General features: G+C 41.0%; 1 protein-coding gene across 1 annotated transcript in view; it reads left to right on the top strand.

Annotated features, from left to right (window-relative positions):
• ca10a (carbonic anhydrase Xa) overlaps nt 1-18,388 on the top strand; it is a 239,321-nt gene that overhangs the window by 137,888 nt on the left and 83,045 nt on the right. The gene's annotated exons all lie outside the window — the stretch shown is intronic.

Below are 18,388 nucleotides of genomic sequence, written 5' to 3'. Positions count from 1 at the left end.
TATGTTCTGAGTTTTTCATATTAAGTTTATTTCCATCCACATGTTTTCTGTGCATTTTTAATTTGCATTTCAAAATATTATCCATCAAAAGGTTTCCATGATGGGTTGTGGTTTATGTGTCCATATGAGCCCAATGCAACAAAATGCAATGGAAAAATAAAGTACAGAATGAATGATGACAAACATGAAAGATCTTACAACCTTCCACAAAGGAAAGTGAAAATCTCTGTAGAGAAATCAAACTTTCCTGAAGATAATTAAAAAAACATTAATGCCAGATTTTGTGTTTGTGTTTTACGACATTGTTTAACTGTTCTGCTCTTGATGTGTCTCATCAAAATACTGAACACTACTTGCTACTTTGTAAAATTCTTTAAGGGTTGTTAAGTTTCCATTTTTGATTGTTGGTGCAGGCAGGGAGAGGGACGGAAAGAGCTTCTCATTGGACTAGGAGCGTGGGACTATGATCATTTTTGTAGGTGGTTGGTCAGGTGTATTGGTGGGACCTTAATACCATGGCTCTATGCAGGGCTGCACTGGGACAACAAATTGTGTTGCGTGTGCGTGCATGTGTGTGTGAGATGAGCAGTGGACCAAACTGTGAGGTTCAGTCTTTCAGAACTAAAAAAAAATGCTTTATGTTGCATCTATAATTAAAACAAGTGCTTTCAATGCACTATGTAAATCTGTATAGTTATCTTTGATGATAATCAGGGGGACAACTCCCAGTGACATTAATAATAACTTTGTTTGTGGAGCACTTTAATAATGATACACTTGACTCAAAACAATCAATATAATAAAATGTATTGTTATCATTAATAATAACAATAATAATAAAGATGCAGATAACAAAAGCAATAGACGTCACATGAAAAAAGCTTTTTCATAAAGATGTGAACACAGAGGATCTCAGGCCAGCATATACCGTGCAAAGATACCCAACAGTTTATTGAAGGGTCTGGAAGATTGTTGTCAGATATTTCCATATGGTTAATACAGACAGTACACTAAGCCTAGGCACAAGCACATCATGATCAAAATCGATAACATCACACTTCTTCTACAATTAAATCTCAGAGTAAGACTGAATCACAATGAAAAGCTGAAGTAAAATCACCGACTTCAAAAGTACTCAAAGTACACCTACACAAAAACCTGCTTATGTAACTGGAACTCCTCTTATGTCCTCAAGAGCACCACGTACTAATTATCATAGCCGACTCAGTGGAGCACAGCTACATAAAGTGCATCTTTTCATCCTACACTGAAGCCTCAGCTGGACTTCAAATGGAGGAGAGTAGAACTCAGTGTGTTGAATATATGCAGACGCTGTAATTTCCAGTCCATCATCGTTCTCCCTCCCCCCCCGAGAAGGAGCAAAGCTGTCTACAAGAGGCGAGATGTGTTTACACACAGCTATAAAAACACTTATACCAAAGAATGAAACTTTTATTGACTAGCAGGTGCTGAGGAACGGTGCCTCGCTTTATTTCAAGGATGGGTTTTTAATGCTGAGCGTCCACACCCCAGAGTGGAGTCACAGGAGCGAGGGGATCGGCAGATAAAAACTGCTGTTAATATTTAAAATTCATTTTCATCGGTCGCAGGGTTGAGCTCCACCTTGGACGACGGATCCTTGCATCAACCTCGGAGGCTTCTACAACACGCAGTGATGCATTATTGTTTTGCAATATGTAGGGCATCTCCCCGTTTCCCTGATTGTATGTCCTATTCTCTTTCAATGCACATGCGGCCTTCCGTCATAGACCTCATTAATGCATAACATGTTTATCATCCCTTTTTCCCAACTGGCCTTCAGATAAAGGCTCAATTGTGCATTCTGGCTGCTTTTGTCACATCATGCAGCATATAAAAGCCCTCATTTCTGCTGCTCTCACTCTGCTTTCGCTGTGTTTCTTCCTACGGGGATGTTTATAGACCTGTTTAGTCCCACTTTTATAACTCCACTGGTGAATCTCATCAAGAGACTGTGATCAAACCACCAAACAGACAACAGCTAGTGATGCTCAACAAGCATAGGCCTGTTGTCAGGAACAAGACATCCAAAATTGATTCATTTTGTTTTACTATAAAAAATTCAGTGACTTCATAAAATCAGTTGTTTTTGATTAAGTGTGAAGAATGTGCTTTCTGTCTGAGCCTGGTTCGACTCTGTTGCTGGATGATGCTGCATTGCTTTGCAAGGACCCCCTGCGTTGACTCTTTAGTGCAATGCATTTTTCAGCACAGTACTGATATTTCAAACTGAGCAGGTTAACTGAACACCAGAGTGGGTGCTGTGCAAGTCCTTGCCTTTGCCACTAGGGGGCCCTTTTAAATCGGCGCAGTAAAAGTGGTGAGGTGGAATTGAAAAGAAACAGCTGGTAATGCTAAATCACTTAAACTGCAGTGACAAATGATTGCACCAGTAATTGCTTTTTAGCAATACAGATGTTAGCTGAACTTTTGCATTTTCTAATTAAATAATTAGCACTTACTAGTTACTATCCTTCAATTTAAAAAAAAATACCAGTTGTTAGTGTTGCTGATTTTGTGCCCAAAACAACTAATGGCTGTGAAAGTACAGAAAATATTTTGAGTTAACACACCAACATCATGTATCTGTAGAGTGTGCAGAGGTTGGCTGCTAAGTAGGGTATCCCAGACGTCAGTCTTCTCTAACCATGCTTTGCCTGCTCTTCCTTGGGGATCCAGGGGCATTTCTAGGGCAGATGAAATATGTAGTCCCTCCAGTGAGTTCTACCCAGGGGTCTTGACAGAAGGTGCCCCAGAGGCACCGAGATGCCTGAACCACTTCAGGCGATCTGCTTCAAGCCTCTTCCTGATGTCTGAACCCCTTACCCTATATCTTTGAGGCTGAGTTCAGCCAGCCGACAGTGAAAACGTATATCAGCCGCATGTATGCGACCCAGTTCTTTCAGACATCATGCAGAGACTCTGACCATTGGTGAGAAAGTAGATCGAGCGATCCACTGTTTTCAAACAGAGAACCATGGCCTCTGACTCTGAAGTTCTGATTCCCTAAATGTGTGTTAACTATATAAAGACTAACTAGTGATGTTTATTTTTTTCTGTTGGTTGTAGTTTGTACATACATGTCTCTTTTTATATTGTCTTGACATGCATTCATTTGACCTCCTGTTTTAGCTCAGGTGATCACAGCTTGAGAAAAATGGTGCATTAAAAGGAAAAATACAGCTTTTTTCACAACTCTCTTAATACAACACACACTCCCTCTAACCTTCTACAACACTCACATGTCCAATGTCAGAGTTGTTTGTCACTATAATCCTTCCAATGTTCCTCTGTGGGCATGAAGCAGTCCCATGTTCATGGTAAAAACCATCTTTTCTTTAACCCTAACCAATGGGCCGATTTTGTAAAAGGCAACAAATATAAAAATGTTGGCAATGGCTGTAAATTATTTTTTTTATGATAATCTGGGGTTTTGCAGAACTGTCTATAATCAACATTCTTGTTTAGAAGCAAGGTTGGGTATAGAGAGACGGGATCAACAACACAAACCCATTCTTCAGTGTTGTTTTCTTTGTAGGTGTTTGTTTCCTCATGTGACTCAGTAGCCGAAGGTCACAGTTTGCCTCTCTTTTAATTTAGCACAACCCTGATTCGTATAGCCTTTATGTGTATCCATGCACTAATTTCATCGTCATGAAAATGCAAGAGCTTGTGCAATTCAAATAGGAGAACCAGCATAACAAGCATTAATGCATATTCATCTCTGCCGTGCAAAAGAACCAAAAAAAGTTCCATGTACATATGCGCTCAAGGCTCAAAGCTCACATCAATACTGACATTATTATTATATTATTGCAGAGGAAGCAGGAGAGGATGCTTGTTCAGTGGCTGTGCAATTCAGTGCAACTCACATTCTGCAGTTCTGAAATGAGCCTCTTGGCATTAGGTTTAAAGGGGAAACTAATTAGCAGAGCACATGTACTTAGACCTGCGAGTGGAAGACAAGGTCTTTGTGATACTGCCTGAACGCCCACGTGGGTCTTTGTTTGTTTGTGTGTTTGTATGCACATACAAGTGTGTGCACGAACATGTGTGTGCCGATTGTTCAAGGCCACCCACAGCAGGAGAGCCTGACTGACAGCTAAAGGAGCTAAAGGAACTAAAGGAAGTACGTGGAAACAAATACACGCTTGTACAGCCAGAATTGACACGGCTCTGCCTGCAGCTTCGTTTCCCGAGACAACTCCCTCTTGGTTCGCCAACAATCAACACGCAATCAGACTAAACACTAAAATATTTAAGTTCAGCAGCATTTCTTATGTCACGCTCCTCGTAGTGTGCATACATGTTCTCACAAATCTACGTCTTTGGAGAATCTAGTTATTGCAAATCCCAGAGAAAATGTTTAATGTCTCCACATCCTGCCTGTGGGTTCTAACGAAGCAGGCGCACCACTTCCTGCCTCGCCCGACTCCTCATTCCTTTGAGACAGCACAGATCACAGCATGATGCAACGCTGCAGCCGGCACCGGCAAGGCAAAAGGTTACAGAGGCAGAGGAGCTGGGTCAAATACTGTGGGCAAATAATTCTGATTGGAGGCTTTTATTTTAATTTTGTACCCTTTGGAGGTTTTTTTCAAAAAGAGATTAATTTTAAAAAGCATTAGTCTGTATATTTGTTAACTTTAAATTATGAAACACTCAGCAGGTGAGTATAAGATTTGGTTTCACAGAGATAGATTTAGACTTCGGCTCGAATTGAATTCATTGACAGACTTTAGATAGACTCCTTAATATCTGTAGCACAATGTTGTTTATATTAAGTTTCTCAAATTTACTATGAATTCTGGGTAAACTAAATAGTTATTTTTAACCACTGTTGATGCTTAAGTAACAGCTTAAGAACATGTACTTAAATATGAAAGAAATATGGTTTTATGTAGCACTTCTTTAGTTTTAACCACCAATCAAAACACTCAGTTTCATTAATACACTAATTAATAAAATCAAATGTTCATCTGTCACTCATACATCCAATTCATACAGCACTGGGGCAATTTAGGGTTCTGTGTCTCAGACAAAGACACTTAGACATACAGACAAAAGAGAATGTTAAAAGATCAATTAAGGATCAATACTATCTGAATATTCAGTTTTCTCAAATGATGGTATCACATTTTTATAAAAATTCAGTTTTAGGAAGAACTTGCTTTTTAATTGTTATTAATTTCTATGGTATTCTGTTCTTACGATATAGATTCTGGTATGACAAGCAAATTCTTTACCATATTCAAAATAAATAAACGTCATGAAAAGAAAACTGGAAGAGACGGAAAACAAATTACTGGTGAGTTTCTTTGTGACAGATCAGTTTTGTTTCCCTCATTTTTCCAGCGCTTCCTTGTGTCACCATCACTCACCGTGTAGCCTTCGTAGTGTATATTGTCTGAAGTGCCAAGTGCTGCCACTGTGTTATTGCATGCCACCGGGGCCTCTCACCACTGATTGATGGGTAAATGCTACTCATACATCTCAACTTCCATCTTGTATGGGGATGGAGGAGGGCGGCTGACTGCTAGTGTCACCTTACAATAATGGTGAGTGCCAAAGAGGAGGCGCAGATGTGAGACGGGGAGAGAAGTGCGTGGAATTAAAGTACTTCATGGTGGACTGATGGATGAAGTGATGGATGGATGGATTGATAAATGGGTAGCTAGCCTGGTCTACAAACAGACTGTCATGTCTGACTTGTGAGAGCATCTTTCTCTTTTTGTCCTTCTTTCAATCAACATGCTCAAACTCTGGAGGCATCCCAAGGACAACTAATTGCTCTGTTTGTTTTCCTATACATTTTTCTTTCTTTCTCATCCCGTCCTCCACTGTCTCCCCTTCTTTATCTATCTCTCATTTTCGATTTTCTACACTTTTGCACTTAATCCCACGTAGTCTTTCCACCTAGCTGACGTCTGATAATGAGGTCATTTATCACCGCAATGTAGAAATGGCCTCTTTTTTAATGCATGTGTTTTCACCTCCTTGGAAAAAGACATGTTTTTGAACAAAATTGCTTTTTTGAGTCCTGATAGCGTTAATCCCCCAGAACAGTCGTTTTAAAGCTCCAGACGCCTCCCCATCACCTTTGGTGGAGTGCAAAAGCCATTAAAAGTTGTGAGTTTACGCATAATGGCATTATGAGTGAAGTGTGTGGCCTATGTCTGCTTTGGCCTCCCTTCTGTGACATACACTCTCGCCATATCACGTCCACAAATACAGTAAATACACAGCATTTTTGTTGTGTGCTCCAATGGTTTAAAAAAAACAAAACAAAGTCATGATAAACAAATGAAATAAATTCAATTCCATTAGCTGGAAACAGAATTTTATTTTTGAGTCATTATTACCACCTAAAGATAAGGTAAAGTGAGTTCCCTAACCAGGAAATTAAAAAGTTTTAGTGAAGTATTTTTCTTCTGGGTTCTCCAGAGCCCACATTTGTCCCACACTGCTTGAAACTTAAGCTTGAAACATTCAGCAAAGCTGAGGCTTTACCACAACAGCATGGATTCATTCATTCCCTTCCTGTCTCTTTTTTTAAATGAATAGAGGTATGCCATGTGTCTTGCTTCATACATTTAGATAAGGACAGTGTTAATGAAAAACTTAATTATATTGTTGTTTTATTGGATTCTTCTGTTTTTGCCTTAGCAGCTTTTAAAGAACAACATTTCCTATAAACAAAAGACGTCATAAATCATCAAGGCTCAAGATGAAAGTCCATGTAAATGAAAACTTGTGGAGCTTTCACTCTAATTTGCGTTGCTGTGGATACGACCACTCTCAAGTCAGTCTCAGCTGTCAATCATGTTAACCCAGTTTCTATAATCAAACCAAACTTACCGACTTGTCTGGTTAGATTGACCCAAAATGACAGAAACCATCCGTTTGAAAAATGTACTTGACATGTATATTGACTTCTAGCACCATTCCACTAACATGGATGATACAGGATGTATGATATTTATTGCTGTCAGCCACCAGGAGGCATCGAAACAGGTGTACTGCCCGATGTTTCTTCTGGTACCAAACCAATATCCTCTCAAACTGTAGGGGGCAGTAAACCGAAAATTCTGCAAGTCTACTCAAAGGTCTGCCACAATAATGTAAGTAATGAAGCCAAGTACGAGTGAGAGGGCAAAAGCTCGTATTTAAGGTATAGTCACATATACACAGATGTAGCAGTGCCAAACCCTGTCCTGTTCACATCCGACCTGTGTGAGACAGGGGGCAAATAAACCATTTGCTTCCTCTGGCAAAGCAAATCCACAGAGTGGCTTCATGTGGAGTTCAACTGTGCTGAGATTGAACCCGTCATTCGCCTGGATTCATATTTGTGTGACTTGGCCCTAAGAATGCTGCTCTAAACCACTACTAATGTATTTAAACTCTATCATTGCTATTGTATTAATATTAATGTAACATTATTGTGTACATGAATCCAGTGCCTTGTAAATCTTTCGATTCTTTTCATTCTGTCATGATGCAGTAAATATTTCTAATTCCTTGAGGGGGAATTGTACTGTGTAAAATTGTCCTGTATCAAATTCTAAAGAGATACCAAATATAATCAGTTGTTCATTTTGGACCCACACATGCTCACAGTTTGAACGAATACAGTAGAGACTCCACACTACTGTACAATCAATAACAAAGCTGCAAGAATGATTTCTTCTCACGGTCTAACTGTGTTTCATCGAAACATGAATAATAATCTGACTGCATTTCAAAGCATTTGCAATTTTAGAAATAGAAAACTAATTACACAAGGGACTGTGATCACTCTGTTCAGCTACAAGAAATTAGGAGCACCCGCTAGACTATACACTTCATCATGAAGCCACAAGGAGGGACTAATGGCTGTGTCAGGGGCCTTTTTTTTTCTATTAAAACTCCAGCCACTGCAGTTATTTTTGGAGCGATTCAGGAAGTGCAATGCTAACTTACTTTGTTATTTTGCAAATGATTCTGTGTTGGGAGAAAATTACATTCCAGCCTCCTGAGAGAGGTGAATGAAATTCACGAGGGGCCACAATGATTTGATTAATATGCGATGAAAAATGATCATTATCCAAATCAGAGTCTGTCATTCCTCCCGCCACACCGTTGAGGGAGACAGCAGTTTAGATTTTCTGAGTTCCTTAATGGTGTGATTCTCTTTGAGACCTGTGTTATTCCAGTAAGCCTGAAAATCAGCATCACAGATTTCTTTTTTTATTTCTTGTCTCAATCCTTTAGCCGCTTACAGCCATGGCATACTTATGTTTTCTGATTCAGGCTTTTACACTCTGATAAGAGTACAGTAAGAAAAGAACTACACACAGGATGTTAGTTTCCCTTACATAGAGCCAGTGTTTGGTATACCACATTATGACTTTATTTTAGGGTTCACTGTCTAACGTTAACCTAGATTTTACAATTAAATACTTGGTGTAATTACAATGTCCTCACTTTAACTTCAACCATGTCAAAGTTTCCATATGCAGGTAATTTAGACAGAAATAATTAGAACAATGTTGATGCTGGATGATTTCAAATAAGTGTTTTTGCAGTATTATACTATATATTTAAATTATACCTAATACTACATTTAATAATAGCTGCTTTAAGACATGTTCTGGAACTTATATATCTCCTCATTTTCTCTGGAGGGGCCATATGTTAAAAAAGCGAATGACCTAGTGAGAGGCTCTGGACTTTCTCCTTAGTTTCTCTGACCAGCCCCCTAGTAAAAACTCTGGATAACGTCTGAATGAGTGAGAACACAGCAGGAGAACCTTCAGGATTCACAGCGAGTGAGTGGGCGTGTTGATTCTAACTCACAACAGACAAAACTGAAAAAAATATGTGATCTCCTCAGCAGAATTAATATGTTGCATCTTGCCTCTGCCTGTTGCTCCATGCACCCCTCACCTGAACACTCTGCGTGGAGAATCTCCTGCTGTGTTGTTCATGTGTGAAAGGCAAACTCCAGAGAAAGTCAAGACTCAATTGTACGGACATCATCGGAAGTTCATGTCTGAAAAAGACTTTAGTTGGATCATAGTTGTCTAATATCTGCACGGGACAGTGTCTCCCGCTGTCTCACGGAACTCCAGGCGCCTACAGGCGGCAGTGTGCCAGCAAGGACAGGGGGCAGGAAGACTGCTAGCTAATGTGCATGCATGTAAACAATACATTATTCACATAATTGGTAAATGCATGTTTTCAAACTTAGGAGGAAGCAAATGCAAACAATTGCTCAACCTCAAGGTTACACACACATTTTGGCGAGCGGCACAGAATGTAAACTCAAGTGTTGTTTGTTTACAAGAAAACCTCCACGGGGCAACTCTGAATTCAAAAGAATTGCAGCATTGGTTACAGCAGCCACAGGGGGAGTTTCCAGGCTCTCAGTGACGGCAAGAGAACATAATGACCAACTTATCACAAAGGTCAGGCCCTCACACAGTTTAAAGCAGAGGATCAGTGAACATAAAACACACCAGTGATCATAATTATCTTGTTGTTAATCACCCTCAGCCTTGTTCACATTTCAGAGTATTAACTGTAGTATTTGCCAAGAGGGGGGGGGACATAAAAAAAAAACCTCTACATCCTGTGGCTGTACTTTTTGCTTTCCTGATGCATGTGCAATATTTGCTACTTTAATTACTTTTGATAGATATTTTATTGTCAGCAGGTTTTCGTGATTGCTTTCCTTATTGACGTTTTTCAGACATGTTGTGCTTTTGGACTTTATAATAATTAAGAACTGCACTATTTCCATTGCGTCAGACATTCCACCATAGTCACTAGAAGCTTGGCTTTATCCTGACAGGGGAATACCACGTATATGGTTTCTGTGGTCATGTGGCTGTACCACAAACTTAGAATCCCGCACATGCAGGTCATTTTTTGCAAATCCGCACCCACCTGCTCACACCAAGCAGTTACCTGCCATTATCTCAAAGTCAAATCTGGACCCGCCCAGACACGTTATTGTATGTGAGTAAACACACATTCTGCATAGTACATACACAGTCACCTGTACTTTGTCATCCGGTTTAGATATGAGGTGTGTTCTTGTCTGAATTGTCGCAGCACCTGAGCTCCTGCAGCTTTCAATGTGTTTCCACAGCGACAACGAGCCTCACTTGCGGTTATCAAGGGCTAATACTTCGTTGGCAGTTTTCAGAAGCAGCAAAACCAGTTATTTGTGCGGAAGTGAGAGGGTCAAAGGTGGTGTCATAGGCTTTCATAATGAAAAAATATCCTTGTGGCAGACAGGGCTTCATATAAGCCAGTTTAGATGTTAAAAATATTGCCCCTCTGTTTCTCCAGAAAAGATAAAACATATTTTTTACATTTATTTCACTCGTTAGGGTTAGGGTTCAATTTATATAAATATATTTATCACCCACTATACAGCTGTTTTTTACTAAAGAAGTTGCTCTGCTGCTGCATTATGGGACCTGTAGGAACCAGAGTATGTCCCAGCCACTGCTGCAGCAATTTTCTGCTTTCTAATTAGGGGTTTTGTGTGATTAGGACACATTATAGCAGTGTAATTCTAAACTGTAGGGAGACTCCTTTAAATACTTTCCCTGATTCTATTGTTCAAAACCTTATTTTTTCCCTCCCTGGCAAGAATACCATGATTAAATGTGGTGAAATTTAAAAAACTTAAGTAATCACAGTTTCCTTAGAATTGTTTTCTTTCATAGCAAACATACGCACTCCCACCCCCCCACCCCTAATGTCCTCTGTAATACTACACACACACACAAGATTGACACAAGTGCTCTGTGAGTGACCGGAGATCAACAAGGAAGGGCGAGACACAAAGAGTTTCACAACTCACTTACAACCGGGCTGAGTGATGGCCAGCATGGAGGAAATCAATAGCGGGAGGGGAGACACCATCAAAGCTGTCCATGGACCAACATCCCGTCACTGTCGACAGGTTTTAATCCATAAAGCTGGTGTCTCCCACGAACAAAGAGGGCGGCAGGAGGCTCCTCTCTTATCTCTATCAGGGGCTTTGAATGACAAAGGCCGATCACAGTGGAGTCACAGGGGGACTACGGGGAATTAGACTGAGGATCAGTCTCTGTGGGAAAAGCACAGGTTGCATGTTGTCTGGTTGATGGATAATAGATCAAATTGGCAGATTATCACAGAATTATCACGGTGAAATGTCCGTTCATCCGACAGACTTTTCTTCAACTGATAGTTATTTTGATAGGCTTTCACAGGGGCGGCTGCTGTGACAAATAAAGACAACCGCGCCACATATAGAAACTTCATTAACTTCCAGCCACACTGTTTGATTGACAGGCGATTTCTGACAGTAGAGCTGGAGACAAACCCACAGGAGTGACCCTGTGTCTGAGAATCTGTCTGACTGACAACTGTGCATTTCTCGTAAGCCTATCAATCAGCCAAGTTAGAATAAGGATTTAAACGGACGTGTATCATACTTGTAGTATCAAGCCATACCTTTAGTTAGACAAGATGGTGGCAGTGTAGCGGCTTCTCCGACTCCCGGTTATGGTTTCCAGCTTTTTTGCAAGGTATGCAGATAAAATGACGAGTGCAACTGGGACAAAAAGTGAGCTTCTCTATATTTACAACCAGTGGCCCACCTCACTTCAGGTGAAGCTCAAAGCAGCGCTCGGCAAACTGGAGCTCCTGAGGACACAGAGCCCCGAAGCAGTGAAGTGTAACAGACTACAAGGCTTCAAGAAAAGACAAAGTACTTACAAAGAAGCAGATGATATGCAAGCAGGCTAGTACGTTAGCCGAGCTGAAAACTTTAACAGGCGAGCTTTTTCATTGCTCTTCTCGGCCCACATTCAGTCACTGGATGACATAAATTGCCTGAGCCGACTGAGACAGAGCATTAATTTGGAAATGAGAAACTTGTCGGACTTTAAAAATTTGTCGGGTAAGACTTAAGATGTTAGTCTCTTCACCTCATTAACAAATAGTGGTGCACAAACTGGTTAACAGCTGTTGCTCTGAAGCAATTAGATACTGGACACATAATTTTTTATGGGAGTTCAAAGTGTTGCTAATTATTACTGTTGACATCCCCTAGAATGTAAATACTAATGATGCACTCAGGGAGCTGCATGATGATATGGAGTTCAAAACAGCCAAAATCACATAAAAACATAAAAATCCATTACAATTACAGATTTCTGGAAACATTTGGGGAAATGTAAGCACACAGCTCCCAAAAAATACACCACAAGTTGTTTTTTTTGATGGTTAGTCTAAGGATTGCAACGCTTTCTCTGCATCCAGGCTCTCCTCCACACCAGTGGAGCCAGTGACCACAGTGACTGTCTGGATGTTTTAGCTCGCAGCAGAGCTGACATCATTTGTATCACCTCACTGTCCCAGGCGATTGTCCCAACGTGCCTTAAACCTCAATGAATATCGCTCAGTAACCATGAGGTGCCTTTAATGACTGGTCATAGCACACATGACAGAGGTCGAAGTAGATGCAAGTGGGCACTGAGCTGGTTAACCATCACAATCCACGGTAACACCTGTCCACTGGCTGATACTGAGGACCACTGTACACCAGTGCTGACTGCTCAGTTAAATTTGTCAACAGCTTCTCCATTAAGGTAAAGACAAAGAAGGAGATGAGTGGAGCAGCTGTTAAGATGGTCCATGGGGACTCTTTCAGACCTGGTGTTTACAACCGTGCCGTGTTCCCACATCTGAATGCAACCTAATGCCGCCTCCATGCTACCTGAGATCTGATCACTCAAATCACATTTGGAGGAGGTTGCTGGGACGCATGTGGCCTCATTGTTTTCGCTGTGAGAGCGTGAATATGTCCTGGGTCTAATATGAAGGACCACCTGCTCAGCTGAGGTGCTCTGACAGTTTCACTAGGAATCCAAGGGGTAATCATTTGTTCTTTCAGGAACAGAAATGCATGTTTATTTGCACATAGAGCAGGGAGGTGAGATCAAATGGTCACAGGAGACACATGCAGGACACATTGTAATAAACTTCTACAGGTTGGATTTAACTTACTTTGTTAAATCCACACTTCTACCGGTTGGATTGAGAACAACCCTACTTTGTGCAATCGCAGACAGACACTGCAGCAGGGAGTTAAAGACTACACAGTCCGCCCACCATCACTGACATTTACAACAGCAGGTGCAGGAAAAAGGCCTCCTGCAGCACGATGAACTCTGCCCACCCTGCTGACAGACTGTTTGCACTGCTTTACAACCACCAGGCTGAGGAACAGCTTCTCCCCCTGACGCCGTGAGACTGATGCATCTCACCGGACAGTCGCCACGATTATTATTATTATTATCAGGGCTTTGCTGAAATTTGAAGCTGATAGCACTGTAATACCGAAAAGATCTGCAATCTCGCTGAACAATTGCTGCTTCTCATGAAACAATTTGCTGCTATGATTACGATTGTTTCACATCAGGGGCTGTGCTGCAGCCTGGGCCCACCTGGCCATCTTCATTTTATCATTCAGATTCTTCAGTCCTCACACTCTGCTCACTTTATACTTCCAAATGCTATTAACTGAACCAGATCAGCAATTGCATGTGTTCATTGTGTTCCCTATCGTGTACAGCATGTTCTGGATTAAAAATAATTAGAGTGTCTTTTTCAGGGGGCTTTCATTATAGAGGGCTGTGGTAGTGATGAAGAATACATTTGAGCTGCATTGCCACGATGTGTGCCACAAACTGTAATGTAATGATGAGTCATAACTCAATCAAATCTGAAGTTACAGTCATGATTTACTCTTTCCGAGAATGACTGACCCTTTCTGGGCACATCACTATCTCCACTGTCCATTTTGAACAAATATCATGGATAAAAAGACACAACAGACACAACCAGCCTGAGAATCCTCATGTCTTTAGATATCCTCCAGTATCAAAGTATCCCAGTGATAATTGTGTGTGGATTCATGGGGGAATTGCAAACAGGAATTTCTAATACCAAAATCAACAGTTTTGATGGTGCCTATATGACAGAACATAAAAAAATACAGACTAATGAGTCATCTACTGTGAACACAGGTTATAAAAGGTCTTACTTATTTCTATAATAAATTCCCAGAAAGAACTTATGAATATGTAAGTTTGGTATAATTATATTCAAGTATTTACCTTTATACAATAGTTTCTAATTTTATTCCGATAGGGTAACCTAAGTATTTTTGTTGGTGCAGGTTAGCTTAATGTCTACAGACGAGCATCAACATTTTTTAAGAGTAAAGTTATGAGTAACAAATTAATAATGTGTGTATACTCTTGAATATGTCTTGAAAATTGGTTGAGACTGTAAAGTGAAAATGAGTTTAGAAAAAAGGGAAACCTTAGTTACATGTTTTAGTCGTTTTCTGTCATGTATTATATTTTTTGCTTGACATGAGGAAAGAGCATTTGTTTTTTATTGCAGTATTTACTTATAATCCTTTTTTCTCTACAAAACATATTCAGTTGTATATTTTTGCATTGAATTATAACACAAGACTTTATGATGTTCTGCACCTTTGCTTGAGGAAATCTGGACCTCTCGGAATTTTGATTGAAACCAGTGATTTAGTCCAAACCAACCAAGTCTGTTTTTCTAGTTTTTGCCATTAAGCAGCACCTCTATTCAATTCACTAAACCTTTGTGAATTGAATATGAATGAAGTAAATGGTAGCTTTGAAAGCTACAGTTTTTATTAGACCCCCCCCTGTCACCTCCTCTGTATGGGCTGGGAGACAGAAATCCCAAAAAAGGTGGATTCCTGAAAAGCACAACTGAAAGCTAAGTCACTGTATCAAGCAAAGGCAAAAACACGGAGACAAAGCAACCAAATTAAACTTGACTTGTCATAACTTTAAAGAAGCAATACATTTCCTGTGTGGACCCCCAGTGTCTGTGTGCTACTTCGGCCATGCATGTGCATGTATTATGAATAAATATTCAATTGAGTCAGCAAAGAGGAAAGCCCATTGATCCAATAAAGATCCGACCTGACACTCGCAGAAACTCTCCCTCCTCCCTGAGTCCGATCCCTCTGCCTCTTTCCAGAGGATTTAAGTCTCTTTTCATCCACTGGCCTCATTGGCTCCTTCCACCCACTCAGATTTGTGTGTGTGTGTGTGTGTGAGTGAGAGAATATATGCATAGCCTCACATGTTCATCTGTAGATATCCATTCAAGTGTGTCTGCAACTGTGTGTGTGTGTGTGTGTGTGTGTGTGTGCTCTCATAGATGGACAGGCTCATGTAATATTCAGCAGACCCTGGAGCCCCTGAGTGCCACTGGTCTGCCCTGTGCTGGAATAGAGGTGTCTGCCCTCATCTCACCTGGTGACTGCCAAAGGAAAGACTAGCGCCATAACCACTTTACTACCTCCCATCTCCTCTTCCTCTCTCCATCTCTGCCCCCACCTCCTCATTCTCCTCCAGGCTCTCTCTATCATCTTGTTCTGTCCTCTCTCCCTTCCCTCCTCTGCTCTGTCATCTCTCTTATATTTGTATCCCGCTGCCACTTGGCAGTCACCCCTACACCCGCCTATCAGGTCCTCTTCTCCTTCTGTCTTCTCTCCATTTTCAATTTCTCTGCCATTCCCTCTATTATTTCCATCTTTATTGTCCTTCTTTGGGGCTCAGTCTGCACCCTCTTCATATCTCTCCTTCCCTCATGCCATGCAACATTTCCTCATGTCGGCCTGTTTGCTATCAGCGTGGCGGAATTAGCCCGTCTGTCTCAATTCCTTCACTTGATCCTGCAGGAAATGACAACGTTGCAGTCTGCTGCCATTATTTCACACATCAAAGGTTTGAAATTGAACCTTGTTGAGCTGAAAAAATAACCAAGGCTTCTATCACTTTGTTCACCTTTGCGTCAGTCTCATTGCTCGCTGCCAAAAGGGGTGTGGTACTCTGCGCTCTGTGTACGTGTGGGTGTGTATTTGTGTAAGGGTGTCAGTATGTGCGGTTGTCTGTGCCTCCATGCCTGCTTGCTTCCACAAATTACCAGTGTACGTCAGCAGAGCTCTCAGTCTCGACGCTCCCCCTGATGGCGAGGGGCTGAAAGGGGAAATAAATGCAGCAACAGCAGGAAGCAACAAGTTTTTTCCAGGCTCAAGTAATCTCTTTACCATGCTTTGATTTGATGTTCTGTGCAGGGACTATAAATGAAAGCTTATTAATTGGAAATCTGTCCTTTTTTGAAAGAATGTAAACTTGGCAGAGGATGATGGTAATGATGAAGTGGTTAGGCAAAGATTAGTATGTGTATATCATGCAGCACAATTCAGAAATAAACAACTTCTGAAAGTAAATAAAGGTTTCTTTTAAAAGTAATAATTTCATCCTCATATATCCCCCACCCAAAATGGAGTGAGAGAGAGAGAGAGAGAGAGAGAGAGAGAGCGTGCACCTGCCTATTGCCCATCACCTGAAGTTCTTTATGTTAGCTTTAAATATAACTACAGCCATAGTTTTCTGGTGTGACTAATAAAGGAGTCCTAGGTACTAAAATAAATACCAACACTATATAGAATTTAAAGCCGTGCATCTTCCACTCTCTCCCTCTCTGGCTCACTCATACATTTATGGCCATTTTCAGGGCAGACCCGATGTAAAACCACACAGTAGCAGCTCTGCTGCAGACACGCTGCCAGTGTGAACTACATACAACGTAGAATCGTGACACAAAACCCTGGAAAGTTTTCACCACAATTTCGTACTCGGTTTCAGAGTCGTAACAGGCCAATTGAGGTTGAGTCAAAAATACTTTATTTATTTTTTTACATCTGGATCTTTGTATAAAAACCCTGTTAAATATGCAATTATGCATGGAATCCTGCCTTTGAAATATTTCAATGCAAGTAGTTGTTTGATTCAGAAACCACTGATCCTGGGGTAAAGGCCTGCCATCACATACAGTTATAACTACTAACAGGTTTTCAAAAGATTCTGAATAGGTTCAATAAATATGTGAATAAATATGAGCTGTTCACATTAGTCATTTGGGATCGAGATCTGATCTCATGAGTTAACTGTCCAGGATCCCCAGAGGCCGTGAGCCCCTGACCTTTGACAGAATCATTATGTATTACTTAGTCTTGAGACCCCATCTTGTAAAGCTGCCCTGTGTTAAAATCAAGGTGCATATTTAGAAAAGAGTACTGTGTTCAAACAAATTAGCTAGTGCCAAGTACAATTTAGCTTGTGTGCTTGGCTTTTTTTCTATCTGGGCAAACACTAAAGCTGCCGTTTCATTGTGGCCCAGCAGCGCTAACTGAGTACTCTAGCCAAATGTGGATTGATGATGTTTCTGTACAATATTGCAAGAATGCACTGAACCTTTGAGATAATAAGGACACAGAGATGTTCTCTGTTTGCACATAACATTAACAGTCAAACACATTACTGGAAGAACTGTGTTTTTTCCTGTGATCATGTATATGCAGATTCTTGGATGTGCAGAAGCTGATGATACCACCATTTTGATGATGCCACCATTATAGTCCAATCAGTAGAGCCATCTGGATGCCCGTTACACACCAAATTACAGCCACCAAAACAGCAATGTCCTGACATTGTGCAGCTCAATACATCTGGTTTTACCGAAATAGACAATCCCCAGAAGATACTCACGCTTGGGATCATGAAAATGGGCCTTTTTCTCCGACACAAAACAAGAAGGAGGAAAGGAGCAAATTATGTGTGATCTTGGAACAGCTGCAGTTGCCAATGTAAAATGGGAGCAGACAGACTGGGTGGGATGTGTCAAGTGCAATGGGAGTTTCAAGTCAAGTGGGTAATGTTCTCACCAGCCAATTTTTTTTGTGCGAGTGTAGATCTATTTGGACTGAGACGCTATGGAGGTATGATGTGTTTGCAGCCACAGTATTGAACATCTGGGCGCCTTTTTGAAGTACCCAGGTGGTTAGTGTAGTGACAGCTGCACCGCTTCCCTGCCTCATCTCAGAAAGACCAAGGGAGCTTGACAAGCAAAAAATCCCCCCTTGATCCACAGCACCTCCCCCTCTCCATACCTCACTTACAAAACAGTTTTTCTTTGTGTCCTTCCTGCTTTATGCGCCACCAACACAACCTACCCTCTATCGTAGTAGGTCTGGGTGGATAGAGCAGGTGGATACGTGCTGACACGTTACCCTGATGAGCCCTCCGCTTCAACTCTGGTCTGCTGCAGGGAGCTCAAACAAACTGTTGAACGTATCAATGAGCGGAGCTGTGCGTTGTCCAAAGGTTAGCTAGAGAACAATGGAAAAAGACAACAAGGCATAACTAACGGAGGAAACTATAGTGGTAGAGTCTTTAAA

Source organism: Paralichthys olivaceus, chromosome 21 (genome assembly GCF_024713975.1).
Source record: "Paralichthys olivaceus isolate ysfri-2021 chromosome 21, ASM2471397v2, whole genome shotgun sequence".
NCBI classification, from domain to species: Eukaryota; Metazoa; Chordata; class Actinopteri; order Pleuronectiformes; family Paralichthyidae; genus Paralichthys; species Paralichthys olivaceus.
The sequence above is the reverse complement of the archived record's forward strand: the minus strand, read 5'-3'. Positions and strand labels throughout refer to the sequence as shown.